Source organism: Kogia breviceps, chromosome 7, assembly GCF_026419965.1.
Source record: "Kogia breviceps isolate mKogBre1 chromosome 7, mKogBre1 haplotype 1, whole genome shotgun sequence".
Taxonomy (NCBI): Eukaryota; Metazoa; Chordata; class Mammalia; order Artiodactyla; family Physeteridae; genus Kogia; species Kogia breviceps.
In genome coordinates this window covers 94713496-94730338 of record NC_081316.1, presented here as the reverse complement: position 1 = coordinate 94730338, position 16843 = coordinate 94713496, and positions in this window count along the sequence as shown.

Here is a 16843-nt window from a genome sequence, read left to right as displayed (position 1 = left end):
GGGTAAGAGGTTCCTCAAAGCAGCCCTCTCAAAGGGCATAGAAGCAGAGGCCTTATCCAGCGGCCTCTCCTCCAGAGTCTATCCACAAAAGGAACACCTTGAAGCTGGCTGCGAATGCACAGCTTAGGAGGAAAGCAGTACCCGCATGCTACGAATGTGATCTCTTGATGGTGCCCCAGAAAGGAACTCTGGCACTTGGACTTCCCAAGTGAGCTTAGCTGCACAACGTTTGCCCCACAGTGGCGAGCAGAAACATTGCTAGTGGTAAGTTAGCCACCCCATACACCGGGGCAGTAGCACCACACACAACTCCCAGAGAACAGAGACTTCCCAATCCGTGCGTGTTCTCTTCGAATGGAGAGGGTAGTTTGCAGTCTGCGAAGCACAGACATGGCCCACAGCGCTGCAGGAGTGCCATCTCCAAAGTGAATGGGAAGCTGCCCTCCCTCGAGTGGGTAAAAGCCTAACCACAGCCCTGAAAGCACGTCACCGTGTGCAAAAGAAGAACAGAAAACGGACCTTATTCCCTGCCCGAAAAGGGCTCTTGGTTTCTCAAACGGAAAGACAAGCTGTCAAAAGTAAGTCTGTATTGGAGAGAGGCAGAAGGCTGTACTTGGCAGACGCTAGGGTAAGAGGTTCCTCAAAGCAGCCTTCTCAAAGGGCATAGAAGCAGAAGCCTTCTCCAGCGGACTCTCCACCAGAGTCTGTCCACAAAAGGAACACCTTGATGCTGGTTGCGAATGCACAGCTTAGGAGGAAAGCAGTACCCGCATGCTACGAATGTGATCTCTTGATGGTGCCCCAGAAAGGAACTCTGGCACTTGTACTTCCCAAGTGAGCTTAGCTGCACAACGTTTGCCCCACAGTGGCGAGCAGAAACATTGCTAGTGGCCAGTGAGCCACCCCATACACCGGGGCAGTAGCACCACACACAACTCCCAGAGAACAGAGACTTCCCAATCCGTGCGGGTTCTCTTCGAATGGAGAGGGTAGTTTGCAGTCTGCGAAGCACAGACATGGCCCACAGCGCTGCAGGAGTGCCATCTCCAAAGTGAATGGGAAGCTGCCCTCCCTCGAGTGGGTAAAAGCCTAACCCCAGGCCTGAAAGCACGTCACCGTGTGCAAAAGAAGAACAGAAAACGGACATTTTTCCCTGCACGAAAAGGGCTCTGGGTTTCTCAAACGGAAAGACAAGCTGTCAAAAGTAAGTCAGTATTGGAGAGAGGCAGAAGGCTGTACTTGGCAGAGGCTAGGGTAAGAGGTTCCTCAAAGCAGCCTTCTCAAATGGCATAGAAGCAGAATCCTTCTCCAGCGGCCTCTCCACCAGAGTCTATCCACAAAAGGACCACCTTGAAGCTGGCTGCGAATGCACAGCTTAGGAGGAAAGCAGTACCCGCATGCTACGAATGTGATCTCTTGATGGTGCCCCAGAAAGGAACTCTGGCACTTGTACTTCCCAAGTGAGCTTAGCTGCACAACGTTTGCCCCACAGTGGCGAGCAGAAACATTGCTAGTGGCCAGTGAGCCACCCCATACACCGGGGCAGTAGCACCACACACAACTCCCAGAGAACAGAGACTTCCCAATCCGTGCGTGTTCTCTTCGAATGGAGAGGGTAGTTTGCAGTCTGCGAAGCACAGACATGGCCCACAGCGCTGCAGAAGTGCCATCTCCAAAGTGAATGGGAAGCTGCCCTCCCTCGAGTGGGTAAAAGCCTAACCCAGGCCTGGAAGCACGTCACCGTGTGCAAAAGAAGAACAGAAAACGGACATTTTTCCCTGCACGAAAAGGGCTCTTGGTTTCTCAAACGGAAAGACAAGGTGTCAAAAGTAAGTCAGTATTGGAGAGAGGCAGAAGGCTGTACTTGGCAGAGGCTAGGGTAAGAGGTTCCTCAAAGCAGCCTTCTCAAAGGGCAAAGAAGCAGAAGCCTTCTCCAGCGGCCTCTCCACCAGAGTCTATCCACAAATGGAACACCTTGAAGCTGGCTGCGAATGCACAGCTTAGGAGGAAAGCAGTACCCGCATGCTACGAATGTGATCTCTTGATGGTGCCCCAGAAAGGAACTCTGGCACTTGTACTTCCCAAGTGAGCTTAGCTGCACAACGTTTGCCCCACAGTGGCGAGCAGAAACATTGCTAGTGGCCAGTGAGCCACCCCATACATCGGGGCAGTAGCACCACACACAACTCCCAGAGAACAGAGACTTCCCAATCCGTGCGTGTTCTCTTCGAATGGAGAGGGTAGTTTGCAGTCTGCGAATCACAGACATGGCCCACAGCGCTGCAGGAGTGCCATCTCCAAAGTGAATGGGAAGCTGCCCTCCCTCGAGTGGGTAAAAGCCTAACCACAGCCCTGAAAGCACGTCACCGTGTGCAAAAGAAGAACAGAAAACGGACATTTTTCCCTGCACGAAAAGGGCTCTTGATTTCTCAAACGGAAAGACAAGCTGTCAGAAGTAGGTCAGTATTGGAGAGAGGCAGAAGGCTGTACTTGGCAGAGGCTAGGGTAAGAGGTTCCTCAAAGCAGCCCTCTCAAAGGGCATAGAAGCAGAGGCCTTATCCAGCGGCCTCTCCTCCAGAGTCTATCCACAAAAGGAACACCTTGAAGCTGGCTGCGAATGCACAGCTTAGGAGGAAAGCAGTACCCGCATGCTACGAATGTGATCTCTTGATGGTGCCCCAGAAAGGAACTCTGGCACTTGTACTTCCCAAGTGAGCTTAGCTGCACAACGTTTGCCCCACAGTGGCGAGCAGAAACATTGCTAGTGGCCAGTGAGCCACCCCATACACCGGGGCAGTAGCACCACACACAACTCCCAGAGAACAGAGACTTCCCAATCCGTGCGGGTTCTCTTCGAATGGAGAGGGTAGTTTGCAGTCTGCGAAGCACAGACATGGCCCACAGCGCTGCAGGAGTGCCATCTCCAAAGTGAATGGGAAGCTGCCCTCCCTCGAGTGTTTAAAAGCCTAACCCCAGCCCTGAAAGCACGTCACCGTTTGCAAAAGAAGAACAGAAAACGGACATTTTTCCCTGCACGAAAAGGGCTCTTGGTTTCTCAAACGGAAAGACAAGCTGTCAAAAGTAAGTCAGTATTGGAGAGAGGCAGAAGGCTGTACTTGGCAGAGGCTAGGGTAAGAGGTTCCTCAAAGCAGCCTTCTCAAAGGGCATAGAAGCGGAATCCTTCTCCAGCGGCCTCTCCACCAGAGTCTATCCACAAAAGGAACACCTTGAAGCTGGCTGCGAATGCACAGCTTAGGAGGAAAGCAGTACCCGCATGCTACGAATGTGATCTCTTGATGGTGCCCCAGAAAGGAACTCTGGCACTTGTACTTCCCAAGTGAGCTTAGCTGCACAACGTTTGCCCCACAGTGGCGAGCAGAAACATTGCTAGTGGCCAGTGAGCCACCCCATACACCGGGGCAGTAGCACCACACACAACTCCCAGAGAACAGAGACTTCCCAATCCGTGCGGGTTCTCTTCGAATGGAGATGGTAGTTTACAGTCTGCGAAGCACAGTCATGGCCCACAGCGCTGCAGGAGTGCCATCTCCAAAGTGAATGGGAAGATGCCCTCCCTCGAGTGGGTAAAAGCCTAACCCAGGCCTGAAAGCACGTCACCGTGTGCAAAAGAAGAACAGAAAACGGACATTTTTCCCTGCACGAAAAGGGCTCTTGGTTTCTCAAACGGAAAGACAAGCTGTCAAAAGTAAGTCAGTATTGGAGAGAGGCAGAAGGCTGTACTTGGCAGAGGCTAGGGTAAGAGGTTCCTCAAAGCAGCCTTCTCAAAGGGCAAAGAAGCAGAAGCCTTCTCCAGCGGCCTCTCCACCAGAGTCTATCCACAAAAGGAACACCTTGAAGCTGGCTGCGAATGCACAGCTTAGGAGGAAAGCAGTACCCGCATGCTACGAATGTGATCTCTTGATGGTGCCCCAGAAAGGAACTCTGGCACTTGTACTTCCCAACTGAGCTTGGCTGCACAACGTTTGCACCACAGTGGCGAGCAGAAACATTGTTAGTGGCCAGTGAGCCACCCGATACACCGGGGCAGTAGCACCACACACAACTCCCAGAGAACAGAGACTTCCCAATCCGTGCGTGTTCTCTTCGAATGGAGAGGGTAGTTTGCAGTCTGCGATGCACAGACATGCCCCACAGCGCTGCAGGAGTGCCATCTCCAAAGTGAATGGGAAGCTGCCCTCCCTCGAGTGGGTAAAAACCTAACCCCAGCCCTGAAAGCACGTCACCGTTTGAAAAAGAAGAACAGAAAACGGACATTTTTCCCTGCACGAAAAGGGCTCTTGGTTTCTCAAACGGAAAGACAAGCTGTCAAAAGTAAGTCAGTATTGGAGAGAGGCAGAAGGCTGTACTTGGCAGAGGCTAGGGTAAGAGGTTCCTCAAAGCAGCCTTCTCAAAGGGCATAGAAGCAGAAGCCTTCTCCAGCGGCCTCTCCACCAGAGTCTATCCACAAAAGGAACACCTTGAAGCTGGCTGCGAATGCACAGCTTAGGAGGAAAGCAGTACCCGCATGCTACGAATGTGATCTCTTGATGGTGCCCCAGAAAGGAACTCTGGCACTTGTACTTCCCAAGTGAGCTTAGCTGCACAACGTTTGCCCCACAGTGGCGAGCAGAAACATTGCTAGTGGCCAGTGAGCCACCCCATACACCGGGGCAGTAGCACCACACACATCTCCCAGAGAACAGAGACTTCCCAATCCGTGCGGGTTCTCTTCGAATGGAGAGGGTAGTTTGCAGTCTGCGAAGCACAGACATGGCCCACAGCGCTGCAGGAGTGCCATCTCCAAAGTGAATGGGAAGCTGCCCTCCCTCGAGTGGGTAAAAGCCTAACCACAGCCCTGAAAGCATGTAACCGTGTGCAAAAGAAGAACAGAAAACGGACATTTTTCCCTGCACGAAAAGGGCTCTTGGTTTCTCAAACGGAAAGACAAGCTGTCAGAAGTAGGTCAGTATTGGAGAGAGGCAGAAGGCTGTACTTGGCAGAGGCTAGGGTAAGAGGTTCCTCAAAGCAGCCCTCTCAAAGGGCATAGAAGCAGAGGTCTTATCCAGCGGCCTCTCCACCAGAGTCTATCCACAAAAGGAACACCTTGAAGCTGGCTGCGAATGCACAGCTTAGGAGGAAAGCAGTACCCGCATGCTACGAATGTGATCTCTTGATGGTGCCCAAGAAAGGAACTCTGGCACTTGTACTTCCCAAGTGAGCTTAGCTGCACAACGTTTGCCCCACAGTGGCGAGCAGAAACATTGCTAGTGGCCAGTGAGCCACCCCATACACCGGGGTAGTAGCACCACACACATCTCCCAGAGAACAGAGACTTCCCAATCCGTGCGTGTTTTCTTCGAATGGAGAGGGTAGTTTACAGTCTGCGAAGCACAGTCATGGCCCACAGCGCTGCAGGAGTGCCATCTCCAAAGTGAATGGGAAGATGCCCTCCCTCGAGTGGGTAAAAGCCTAACCCAGGCCTGAAAGCACGTTACCGTGTGCAAAAGAAGAACAGAAAACGGACATTTTTCCCTGCACGAAAAGGGCTCTTGGTTTCTCAAACGGAAAGACAAGCTGTCAAAAGTAAGTCAGTATTGGAGAGAGGCAGAAGGCTGTACTTGGCAGAGGCTAGGGTAAGAGGTTCCGCAAAGCAGCCTTCTCAAAGGGCATAGAAGCAGAAGCCTTCTCCAACGGCCTCTCCACAAGAGTCTATCCACAAAATGAACACCTTGAAGCTGGCTGCGAATGCACAGCTTAGGAGGAAAGCAGTACACGCATGCTACGAATGTGATCTCTTGATGGTGCCCCAGAAAGGAACTCTGGCACTTGTACTTCCTAAGTGAGCTTAGCTGCACAACGTTTGCCCCACAGTGGCGAGCAGAAACATTGCTAGTGGCCAGTGAGCCACCCCATACACCGGGGCAGTAGCACCACATACAACTCCTAGAGAACAGAGACTTCCCAATCCGTGCGTGTTCTCTTCGAATGGAGAGGGTAGTTTGCAGTCTGCGAAGCATAGACATGGCCCACAGCCCTGCAGGCGTGCCATCTCCAAAGTGAATGGGAAGCTGCCCTCCCTCGAGTGTTTAAAAGCCTAACCCCAGCCCTGAAAGCACGTAACCGTGTGCAAAAGAAGAACAGAAAACGGACATTTTTCCCTGCACGAAAAGGGCTCTTGATTTCTCAAACGGAAAGACAAGCTGTCAGATGTAGGTCAGTATTGGAGAGAGGCAGAAGGCTGTACTTGGCAGAGGCTAGGGTAAGAGGTTCCTCAAAGCAGCCCTCTCAAAGGGCATAGAAGCAGAGGCCTTATCCAGCGGCCTCTCCTCCAGAGTCTATCCACAAAAGGAACACCTTGAAGCTGGCTGCGAATGCACAGCTTAGGAGGAAAGCAGTACCCGCATGCTACGAATGTGATCTCTTGATGGTGCCCCAGAATGGAACTCTGGCACTTGTACTTCCCAAGTGAGCTTAGCTGCACAACGTTTGCCCCACAGTGGCGAGCAGAAACATTGCTAGTGGCCAGTGAGCCACCCCATACACCGGGGCAGTAGCACCACACACATCTCCCAGAGAACAGAGACTTCCCAATCCGTGCGTGTTTTCTTCGAATGGAGAGGGTAGTTTACAGTCTGCGAAGCACAGTCATGGCCCACAGCGCTGCAGGAGTGCCATCTCCAAAGTGAATGGGAAGATGCCCTCCCTCGAGTGGGTAAAAGCCTAACCCAGGCCTGAAAGCACGTCACCGTGTGCAAAAGAAGAACAGAAAACGGACATTTTTCCCTGCACGAAAAGGGCTCTTGGTTTCTCAAACGGAAAGACAAGCTGTCAAAAGTAAGTCAGTATTGGAGAGAGGCAGAAGGCTGTACTTGGCAGAGGCTAGGGTAAGAGGTTCCGCAAAGCAGCCTTCTCAAAGGGCATAGAAGCAGAAGCCTTCTCCAGCGGCCTCTCCACCAGAGTCTATCCACAAAAGGAACACCTTGAAGCTGCTGCCAATGCACAGCTTAGGAGGAAAGCAGTACCCGCATGCTACGAATGTCATCTGTTGATGGTGCCCCAGAAAGGAACTCTGGCACTTGTACTTCCCAAGTGAGCTTAGCTGCACAACGTTTGCCCCACAGTGGCGAGCAGAAACATTGCTAGTGGCCAGTGAGCCACCCCATACACCGGGGTAGTAGCACCACACACAACTCCCAGAGAACAGAGACTTCCCAATCCGTGCGTGTTCTCTTCGAATGGAGAGGGTAGTTTGCAGTCTGCGAAGCACAGACATGGCCCACAGCGCTGCAGGAGTGCCATCTCCAAAGTGAATGGGAAGCTGCCCTCCCTCGAGTGGGTAAAAGCCTAACCCAGGCCTGAAAGCACGTCACCGTGTGCAAAAGAAGAACAGAAAACGGACATTTTTCCCTGCACGAAAAGGGCTCTTGGTTTCTCAAACGGAAAGACAAGCTGTCAAAAGTAAGTCAGTATTGGAGAGAGGCAGAAGGCTGTACTTGGCAGAGGCTAGGGTAAGAGGTTCCTCAAAGCAGCCTTCTCAAAGGGCATAGAAGCAGAAGCCTTCTCCAGCGGCCTCTCCACCAGAGTCTATCCACAAAAGGAACACCTTGAAGCTGGCTGCGAATGCACAGCTTAGGAGGAAAGCAGTAGCCGCATGCTACGAATGTGATCTCTTGATGGTGCCCCAGAAAGGAACTCTGGCACTTGTACTTCCCAAGTGAGCTTAGCTGCACAACGTTTGCCCCACAGTGGCGAGCAGAAACATTGCTAGTGGCCAGTGAGCCACCCCATACACCGGGGCAGTAGCACCACACACATCTCCCAGAGAACAGAGACTTCCCAATCCGTGCGTGTTTTCTTCGAATGGAGAGGGTAGTTTACAGTCTGCGAAGCACAGTCATGGCCCACAGCGCTGCAGGAGTGCCATCTCCAAAGTGAATGGGAAGATGCCCTCCCTCGAGTGGGTAAAAGCCTAACCCAGGCCTGAAAGCACGTCACCGTGTGCAAAAGAAGAACAGAAAACGGACATTTTTCCCTGCACGAAAAGGGCTCTTGGTTTCTCAAACGGAAAGACAAGCTGTCAAAAGTAAGTCAGTATTGGAGAGAGGCAGAAGGCTGTACTTGGCAGAGGCTAGGGTAAGAGGTTCCGCAAAGCAGCCTTCTCAAAGGGCATAGAAGCAGAAGCCTTCTCCAGCGGCCTCTCCACCAGAGTCTATCCACAAAAGGAACACCTTGAAGCTGCTGCCAATGCACAGCTTAGGAGGAAAGCAGTACCCGCATGCTACGAATGTCATCTGTTGATGGTGCCCCAGAAAGGAACTCTGGCACTTGTACTTCCCAAGTGAGCTTAGCTGCACAACGTTTGCCCCACAGTGGCGAGCAGAAGCATTGCTAGTGGCCAGTGAGCCACCCCATACACCGGGGTAGTAGCACCACACACAACTCCCAGAGAACAGAGACTTCCCAATCCGTGCGTGTTCTCTTCGAATGGAGAGGGTAGTTTGCAGTCTGCGAAGCACAGACATGGCCCACAGCGCTGCAGGAGTGCCATCTCCAAAGTGAATGGGAAGCTGCCCTCCCTCGAGTGGGTAAAAGCCTAACCCAGGCCTGAAAACACGTCACCGTGTGCAAAAGAAGAACAGAAAACGGACATTTTTCCCTGCACGAAAAGGGCTCTTGGTTTCTCAAACGGAAAGACAAGCTGTCAAAAGTAAGTCAGTATTGGAGAGAGGCAGAAGGCTGTACTTGGCAGAGGCTAGGGTAAGAGGTTCCTCAAAGCAGCCTTCTCAAAGGGCATAGAAGCAGAAGCCTTCTCCAGCGGCCTCTCCACCAGAGTCTATCCACAAAAGGAACACCTTGAAGCTGGCTGCGAATGCACAGCTTAGGAGGAAAGCAGTACCCGCATGCTACGAATGTGATCTCTTGATGGTGCCCCAGAAAGGAACTCTGGCACTTGTACTTCCCAAGTGAGCTTAGCTGCACAACGTTTGCCCCACAGTGGCGAGCAGAAACATTGCTAGTGGCCAGTGAGCCACCCCATACACCGGGGCAGTAGCACCACACACAACTCCCAGAGAACAGAGACTTCCCAATCCGTGCGTGTTCTCTTCGAATGGAGAGCGTAGTTTGCAGTCTGCGAAGCACAGACATGGCCCACAGCGCTGCAGGAGTGCCATCTCCAAAGTGAATGGGAAGCTGCCCTCCCTCGAGTGGGTAAAAGCCTTACCCAGGCCTGAAAGCACGTCACCGTTTGCAAAAGAAGAACAGAAAACGGACATTTTTCCCTGCACGAAAAGGGCTCTTGGTTTCTCAAACGGAAAGACAAGCTGTCAAAAGTAAGTCAGTATTGGAGAGAGGCAGAAGGCTGTACTTGGCAGAGGCTACGATAAGAGGTTCCTCAAAGCAGCTTTCTCAAAGGGCATAGAAGCAGAAGCCTTCTCCAGCGGCCTCTCCACCAGAGTCTATCCACAAAACGAACACCTTGAAGCTGGCTGCGAATGCACAGCTTAGGAGGAAAGCAGTACCCGCATGCTACGAATGTGATCTCTTGATGGTGCCCCAGAAAGGAACTCTGGCACTTGTACTTCCCAAGTGAGCTTAGCTGCACAACGTTTGCCCCACAGTGGCGAGCAGAAACATTGCTAGTGGCCAGTGAGCCACCCCATACACCGGGGCAGTAGCACCACACACAACTCCCAGAGAACAGAGACTTCCAAATCCGTTCGTGTTCTCTTCGAATGGAGAGGGTAGTTTGCAGTCTGCGAAGCACAGACATGGCCCACAGCGCTGCAGGAGTGCCATCTCCAAAGTGAATGGGAAGCTGCCCTCCCTCGAGTGGGTAAAAGCCTAACCCCAGGCCTGAAAGCACGTCACCGTGTGCAAAAGAAGAACAGAAAACGGACATTTTTCCCTGCACGAAAAGGGCTCTTGGTTTCTCAAACGGAAAGACAAGCTGTCAAAAGTAAGTCAGTATTGGAGAGAGGCAGAAGGCTGTACTTGGCAGAGGCTAGGGTTAGAGGTTCCTCAAAGCAGCCTTCTCAAAGGGCATAGAAGCAGAAGCCTTCTCCAGCGGCCTCTCCACCAGAGTCTATCCACAAAAGGAACACCTTGAAGCTGGCTGCGAATGCACAGCTTAGGAGGAAAGCAGTACCCGCATGCTACGAATGTGATCTCTTGATGGTGCCCCAGAAAGGAACTCTGGCACTTGTACTTCCCAAGTGAGCTTAGCTGCACAACGTTTGCCCCACAGTGGCGAGCAGAAACATTGCTAGTGGCCAGTGAGCCACCCCATACACCGGGGCAGTAGCACCACACACAACTCCCAGAGAACAGAGACTTCCCAATCCGTGCGTGTTCTCTTCGAATGGAGAGCGTAGTTTGCAGTCTGCGAAGCACAGACATGGCCCACAGCGCTGCAGGAGTGCCATCTCCAAAGTGAATGGGAAGCTGCCCTCCCTCGAGTGGGTAAAAGCCTAACCCAGGCCTGAAAGCACGTCACCGTTTGCAAAAGAAGAACAGAAAACGGACATTTTTCCCTGCACGAAAAGGGCTCTTGGTTTCTCAAACGGAAAGACAAGCTGTCAAAAGTAAGTCAGTATTGGAGAGAGGCAGAAGGCTGTACTTGGCAGAGGCTACGGTAAGAGGTTCCTCAAAGCAGCTTTCTCAAAGGGCATAGAAGCAGAAGCCTTCTCCAGCGGCCTCTCCACCAGAGTCTATCCACAAAAGGAACACCTTGAAGCTGGCTGCGAATGCACAGCTTAGGAGGAAAGCAGTACCCGCATGCTACGAATGTGATCTCTTGATGGTGCCCCAGAAAGGAACTCTGGCACTTGTACTTCCCAAGTGAGCTTAGCTGCACAACGTTTGCCCCACAGTGGCGAGCAGAAACATTGCTAGTGGCCAGTGAGCCACCCCATACACCGGGGCAGTAGCACCACACACAACTCCCAGAGAACAGAGACTTCCAAATCCGTGCGTGTTGTCTTCGAATGGAGAGGGTAGTTTGCAGTCTGCGAGCACAGACATGGCCCACAGCGCTGCAGGAGTGCCATCTCCAAAGTGAATGGGAAGCTGCTCTCCCTCGAGTGGGTAAAAGCCTAACCACAGCCCTGAAAGCACGTCACCGTGTGCAAAAGAAGAACAGAAAACGGACATTTTTCCCTGCAGGAAAATGGCTCTTGGTTTCTCAAACGGAAAGACAAGCTGTCAAAAGTAAGTCAGTATTGGAGAGAGGCAGAAGGCTGTACTTGGCAGAGGCTAGGGTAAGAGGTTCCTCAAAGCAGCCTTCTCAAAGGGCATAGAAGCAGAAGCCTTCTCCAGCGGCCTCTCCACCAGAGTCTATCCACAAAAGGAACACCTTGAAGCTGGCTGCGAAAGCACAGCTTAGGAGGAAAGCCGTACCCGCATGCTACGAATGTGATCTCTTGATGGTGCCCCAGAAAGGAACTCTGGCACTTGTACTTCCCAAGTGAGCTTAGCTGCACAACGTTTGCCCCACAGTGGCGAGCAGAAACATTGCTAGTGGCCAGTGAGCCACCCCATACACCGGGGCAGTAGCACCACACAAAACTCCCAGAGAACAGAGACTTCCCAATCCGTGCGTGTTCTCTTCGAATGGAGAGGGTAGTTTGCAGTCTGCGAAGCACAGACATGGCTCACAGCGCTGCAGGAGTGCCATCTCCAAAGTGAATGGGAAGCTGCCCTCCCTCGAGTGGGTAAAAGCCTAACCCCAGCCCTGAAAGCACGTAACCGTGTGCAAAAGAAGAACAGAAAACGGACATTTTTCCCTGCACGAAAAGGGCTCTTGGTTTCTCAAACGGAAAGACAAGCTGTCAAAAGTAAGTCAGTATTGGAGAGAGGCAGAAGGCTGTACTTGGCAGAGGCTAGGGTAAGAGGTTCCTCAAAGCAGCCTTCTCAAAGGGCATAGAAGCAGAAGCCTTCTCCAGCGGCCTCTCCACCAGAGTCTATCCACAAAAGGAACACCTTGAAGCTGCTGCCAATGCACAGCTTAGGAGGAAAGCAGTACCCGCATGCTACGAATGTGATCTCTTGATGGTGCCCCAGAAAGGAACTCTGGCACTTGTACTTCCCAAGTGAGCTTAGCTGCACAACGTTTGCCCCACAGTGGCGAGCAGAAACATTGCTAGTGGCCAGTGAGCCACCCCATACACCGGGGCAGTAGCACCACACACAACTCCCAGAGAACAGAGACTTCCCAATCCGTGCGGGTTCTCTTCGAATGGAGAGGGTAGTTTGCAGTCTGCGAAGCACAGACATGGCCCACAGCGCTGCAGGAGTGCCATCTCCAAAGTGAATGGGAAGCTGCCCTCCCTCGAGTGGGTAAAAGCCTAACCCCAGCCCTGAAAGAACGTCACCGTGTGCAAAAGAAGAACAGAAAACGGACATTTTTCCCTGCACGAAAAGGGCTCTTGGTTTCTCAAACGGAAAGACAAGCTGTCAAAAGTAAGTCAGTATTGGAGAGAGGCACAAGGCTGTACTTGGCAGAGGCTAGGGTAAGAGGTTCCGCAAAGCAGCCTTCTCAAAGGGCATAGAAGCAGAAGCCTTCTGCAGCGGCCTCTCCACAAGAGTCTATCCACAAAAGGAACACCTTGAAGCTGGCTGCGAATGCACAGCTTAGGAGGAAAGCAGTACCCGCATGCTACGAATGTGATCTCTTGATGGTGCCCCAGAAAGGAACTCTGGCACTTGTACTTCCCAAGTGAGCTTAGCTGCACAACGTTTGCCCCACAGTGGCGAGCAGAAACATTGCTAGTGGCCAGTGAGCCACCCCATACACCGGGGCAGTAGCACCACACACAACTCCCAGAGAACAGAGACTTCCCAATCCGTGCGGGTTCTCTTCGAATGGAGAGGGTAGTTTGCAGTCTGCGAAGCACAGACATGGCCCACAGCGCTGCAGGATTGCCATCTCCAAAGTGAATGGGAAGCTGCCCTCCCTCGAGTGGGTAAAAGCCTAACCCCAGCCCTGAAAGCACGTCACCGTTTGCAAAAGAAGAACAGAAAACGGACATTTATCCCTGCACGAAAAGGGCTCTTGGTTTCTAAAACGGAAAGACAAGCTGTCAAAAGTAAGTCAGTATTGGAGAGAGAGGCAGAAGGCTGTACTTGGCAGAGGGTAGGGTAAGAGGTTCCTCAAAGCAGCCTTCTCAAAGGGCATAGAAGCAGAAGCCTTCTCCAGCGGCCTCTCCACCAGAGTCTATCCACAAAAGGAACACCTTGAAGCTGCTGCCAATGCACAGCTTAGGAGGAAAGCAGTACCCGCATGCTACGAATGTGATCTCTTGATGGTGCCCCAGAAAGGAACTCTGGCACTTGTACTTCCCAAGTGAGCTTAGCTGCACAACGTTTGCCCCACAGTGGCGAGCAGAAACATTGCTAGTGGCCAGTGAGCCACCCCATACATCGGGGCAGTAGCACCACACACAACTCCCAGAGAACAGAGACTTCCCAATCCGTGCGTGTTCTCTTCGAATGGAGAGGGTAGTTTGCAGTCTGCGAAGCACAGACATGGCCCACAGCGCTGCAGGAGTGCCATCTCCAAAGTGAATGGGAAGCTGCCCTCCCTCGAGTGGGTAAAAGCCTAACCCCAGCCCTGAAAGCACGTAACCGTGTGCAAAAGAAGAACAGAAAACGGACATTTTTCCCTGCACGAAAAGGGCTCTTGGTTTCTCAAACGGAAAGACAAGCTGTCAAAAGTAAGTCAGTATTGGAGAGAGGCAGAAGGCTGTACTTTGCAGAGGCTAGGGTAAGAGGTTCCTCAAAGCAGCCTTCTCAAAGGGCATAGAAGCAGAAGCCTTCTCCAGCGGCCTCTCCACCAGAGTCTATCCACAAAAGGAACACCTTGAAGCTGCTGCCAATGCACAGCTTAGGAGGAAAGCAGTACCCGCATGCTACGAATGTCATCTCTTGATGGTGCCCCAGAAAGGAACTCTGGCACTTGTACTTCCCAAGTGAGCTTAGCTGCACAACGTTTGCCCCACAGTGGCGAGCAGAAACATTGCTAGTGGCCAGTGAGCCACCCCATACACCGGGGCAGTAGCACCACACACAACTCCCAGAGAACAGAGACTTCCCAATCCGTGCGTGTTCTCTTCGAATGGAGAGGGTAGTTTGCAGTCTGCGAAGCACAGACATGGCCCACAGCGCTGCAGGAGTGCCATCTCCAAAGTGAATGGGAAGCTGCCCTCCCTCGAGTGGGTAAAAGCCTAACCCCAGCCCTGAAAGCACGTCACCGTGTGCAAAAGAAGAACAGAAAACGGACATTTTTCCCTGCACGAAAAGGGCTCTTGGTTTCTCAAACGGAAAGACAAGCTGTCAAAAGTAAGTCAGTATTGGAGAGAGGCAGAAGGCTGTACTTGGCAGACGCTAGGGTAAGAGGTTCCGCAAAGCAGCCTTCTCAAAGGGCATAGAAGCAGAAGCCTTCTCCAGCGGCCTCTCCACAAGAGTCTATCCACAAAAGGAACACCTTGAAGCTGGCTGCGAATGCACAGCTTAGGAGGAAAGCAGTACCCGCATGCTACGAATGTGATCTCTTGATGGTGCCCCAGAAAGGAACTCTGGCACTTGTACTTCCCAAGTGAGCTTAGCTGCACAACGTTTGCCCCACAGTGGCGAGCAGAAACATTGCTAGTGGCCAGTGAGCCACCCCATACATCGGGGCAGTAGCACCACACACAACTCCCAGAGAACAGAGACTTCCCAATCCGTGCGTGTTCTCTTCGAATGGAGAGGGTAGTTTGCAGTCTGCGAAGCACAGACATGGCCCACAGCGCTGCAGGAGTGCCATCTCCAAAGTGAATGGGAAGCTGCCCTCCCTCGAGTGGGTAAAAGCCTAACCCCAGCCCTGAAAGCACGTAACCGTGTGCAAAAGAAGAACAGAAAACGGACATTTTTCCCTGCACGAAAAGGGCTCTTGGTTTCTCAAACGGAAAGACAAGCTGTCAAAAGTAAGTCAGTATTGGAGAGAGGCAGAAGGCTGTACTTGGCAGAGGCTAGGGTAAGAGGTTCCTCAAAGCAGCCTTCTCAAAGGGCATAGAAGCAGAAGCCTGTTCCAGCGGCCTCTCCACCAGAGTCTATCCACAAAAGATACACCTTGAAGCTGCTGCCAATGCACAGCTTAGGAGGAAAGCAGTACCCGCATGCTACGAATGTGATCTCTTGATGGTGCCCCAGAAAGGAACTCTGGCACTTGTACTTCCCAAGTGAGCTTAGCTGCACAACGTTTGCCCCACAGTGGCGAGCAGAAACATTGCTAGTGGCCAGTGAGCCACGCCATACACCGGGGCAGTAGCACCACACACAACTCCAAGAGAACAGAGACTTCCCAATCCGTGCGTGTTGTCTTCGAATGGAGAGGGTAGTTTGCAGTCTGCGAGCACAGACATGGCCCACAGCGCTGCAGGAGTGCCATCTCCAAAGTGAATGGGAAGCTGCCCTCCCTCGAGTGGGTAAAAGCCTAACCACAGGCCTGAAAGCACGTCACCGTGTGCAAAAGAAGAACAGAAAACGGACATTATTCCCTGCACGAAAAGGGCTCTTGGTTTCTCAAACGGAAAGACAAGCTGTCAAAAGTAAGTCAGTATTGGAGAGAGGCAGAAGGCTGTACTTGGCAGAGGCTAGGGTAAGAGGTTCATCAAAGCAGCCTTCTCAAAAGGGCATAGAAGCAGAGGCCTTCTCCAGCGGCCTCTCCACCAGAGTCTATCCACAAAAGGAACACCTTGAAGCTGGCTGCGAATGCACAGCTTAGGAGGAAAGCAGTACCCGCATGCTACGAATGTGATCTCTTGATGGTGCCCCAGAAAGGAACTCTGGCACTTGTACTTCCCAAGTGAGCTTAGCTGCACAACGTTTGCCCCACAGTGGCGAGCAGAAACATTGCTAGTGGCCAGTGAGCCACCCCATACACCGGGGCAGTAGCACCACACACAACTCCCAGAGAACAGAGACTTCCCAATCCGTGCGTGTTGTCTTCGAATGGAGAGGGTAGTTTGCAGTCTGCGAAGCACAGACATGGCCCACATCGCTGACGGAGTGCCATCTCCAAAGTGAACGGGAAGCTGCCCTCCCTCGAGTGGGTAAAAGCCTAACCACAGCCCTGAAAGCACGTCACCGTGTGCAAAAGAAGAACAGAAAACGGACATTTTTCCCTGCACGAAAAGGGCTCTTGGTTTCTCAAACGGAAAGACAAGCTGTCAAAAGTAAGTCAGTATTAGAGAGAGGCAGAAGGCTGTACTTGGCAGAGGCTAGGGTAAGAGGTTCCTCAAAGCAGCTTTCTCAAAGGGCATAGAAGCAGAAGCCTTCTCCAGCGGCCTCTCCACCAGAGTCTATCCACAAAAGGAACACCTTGAAGCTGGCTGCGAATGCACAGCTTAGGAGGAAAGCAGTACCCGCATGCTACGAATGTGATCTCTTGATGGTGCCCCAGAAAGGAACTCTGGCACTTGTACTTCCCAAGTGAGCTTAGCTGCACAACGTTTGCCCCACAGTGGCGAGCAGAAACATTGCTAGTGGCCAGTGAGCCACCCCATACACCGGAGCAGTAGCAGCACACACAACTCCAAGAGAACAGAGACTTCCCAATCCGTGCGTGTTGTCTTCGAATGGAGAGGGTAGTTTGCAGTCTGCGAAGCACAGACTTGGCCCACAGCGCTGCAGGAGTGCCATCTCCAAAGTGAACGGGAAGCTGCCCTCCCTCGAGTGGGTAAAAGCCTAACCACAGCCCTGAAAGCACGTCACCGTGTGCAAAAGAAGAACAGAAAACGGACATTTTTCCCTGCAGGAAAAGGGCTCTTGGTTTCTCAAACGGAAAGACAAGCTGTCAAAAGTA